Below are 2,518 nucleotides of genomic sequence, written 5' to 3'. Positions count from 1 at the left end.
TGCATATTAATAATGGTGAAAGGTTTCCGCAAAAAAAAAGATAGAAGGTTGTTCGTAATAAAACAGATGGATATTTTTTGCCGGGAGCGGGGCCCTGAGGCAGGAGAGGATCATTTACACCCTGAACTGCAAGTGGCAAGTGTAATTTTATTTTTTGCGAATAAGTGTAATATTACTTTCTCTTTTTAACTGCTGACATGTTGAGTCATGTTATCCGCAAAAAAAAAAAGAAACTGCTGACATGTTGAGTCATGTTACTATTTGTTGGAAATCACGTTAAAAAGAGAAAATAAAATTCAGTACAACCGCAATCACGTTTTCCACTGAATGCTTGTTGCATTTTGCAGTATAGCACAAGTCAATATGTACTTCTCCGTTTCAAAAAGAGAGGAGTTACCTTATCTGTTGGACATAAACACAGTGACAGAAAATAGAGTGCAACCGACACGTACGTTACCATATCCTACGGATGCAACCGCAGCAACATGGCGTGCGGTGATAGAAAATAGAGTGCTCACCTACCTAGCTATCGCCCACATTGTATTTGTTTGTTTCTTAGGGTCAGAGAGACAAAGATGATAACGAAGATGGAGATGGATAGATGTGGACTAATCCTACACTCTAGGCCAAACCCGCCCGGCTGGAGGTCTTCGACCTACTTCTTTCGGTGGGTTTCGGCTTCATCTTGGTAGAAAAATGCATTCCAGCTTTTATTTTTCGGTTATTACTATATCAAAAAAGTTTCGGATATTAGTTCTTGATTTTTTCTTCTGGCATTTGGATATTAAATTCTTAGCTACTAATGCTCAAGAGGTACTCCGTGGAACTTTGCAGAGTTTGTACACTTATTTTAGGATAATTCACAGCATTACAATTGATATGAAGGAAATGTTGAGTAGCTCGTGTCACCTCCAACTTATTGTAATTGTAGCGATATTTCTTCATGTAACAACATGTTCCATAAATAAGAGAATACAAGAAAAGAGTACTATAAGACCAGTCCCTGTGTACCTCTCATTGTCACCAAGGATAAGGATGCCTATGGGGACATGCTAATTCTAAGTGGATAAGGAAAAAGGTTGCCACGTTTCGACATGCAAGAAACATCGGATGAAATAGGGAAAACATGATAAGGATTTTTTCCGGACGAATATTCTTCTGATTATGGGGCGAGTGGAAAAAGTCGCGCAGTTTACCTATTTACCTCGGAGGGGCCCAATGTTGCCAGGTGTAATCTCAAATATTACTGAAACAAGCAAAACCAAGTGATATAGTTTGATGATACCGAAAATTAGAAACAGAAACGAGCATCTATCACCGTTTCGCACAAGGGGGTGCATTGCATTGGCAAGCATGGTCGTAATTCATGCACACAACCAATTATGTGTTCCCATGTTCCCGCCTTGAAAAGAAACTAAAGGAGATGGATAATGATGTCTCCATCGTTAGATGAGTAATCCGCCACGAAAAAGATGTGGATACATGAATACATGTATCGAACACATCCATCACTGAAAGCAAAGAGAATACAAGAAAAGAGTAATAAAACAATGAGTAGGTCGAACATAAATCTGGACCACATTCTTGGCTGGCCAAAGCCTTCACTTTTGAGCTCAGTTTTAGTACCCCAACGATAATTTACACGTGTGTGCTCATGAAAGGAAAGTGACACAGATACATCTATTGAAGATGGGGATGGAGATGATTTACTCCAACTTAAGCTAAAATCATTTGGCTTCAATTCAAGCTACTACTTTTTGTGATTCTTTCTATATACTTTTCTTGATGTAACAACATACCTTAGAAACAAGAGATTAAAATAAAAGAATATTGTAAGACCGGTCCCCTATCTGCCTATCATTGTCACCAAGAATGATGAGGCTTTTGGGACATGCTAATTTTGATTAGCCAGGCAAAAAGTTGCCACGTTTCGACATGCACAAAAACATCAGATGAAAAAGGGAAAAGAAGACAAGGATATTGTCTGACAAATGTTCTTCTGGTTATTATAAAAACAAGTGCAAGTATGCATCTGGAATCCACTTCTATGTTGGTACATCAAATGAAATGTACACAATTTTCTTACATTTATGTGATGGTTATCCTTTCGTATATAATATCTATTTATTACTTGGCTGCACAAAACATGATTTTCTAGCAAGATATTAACATAATGGTAATGTGATAAACTACGACAATTCATTGGAGGACCAAGTCTAAAGCGTTTCCCAATATATTACAGTTCTAGGGCAAGTGAAAAGGCAGTGTAATTTACTTTGGAGGAATAATTTATATGCGCTACCCCGCCCCCCGGTTCCATAATCCTTGTCGTGGTTTTAGTACGAATTTGAACTAAAACCACGACAAGAATATTCTAGCTTCATGGGGAACTTGTACTCCCTCCATCTCATAATATAAGAGCGTTTTTGACACTCTTTTTTATGGGACGGGGAAGTATGTACATTAGTGGTAGAAGGTTGTTTGTAATTACATAGCAGTATTTTTTTGCCAGGGCAGG

Source organism: Triticum aestivum, chromosome 1A (genome assembly GCF_018294505.1).
Source record: "Triticum aestivum cultivar Chinese Spring chromosome 1A, IWGSC CS RefSeq v2.1, whole genome shotgun sequence".
NCBI lineage: Eukaryota > Viridiplantae > Streptophyta > Magnoliopsida > Poales > Poaceae > Triticum > Triticum aestivum.
This window is presented reverse-complemented; position numbering follows the sequence as displayed.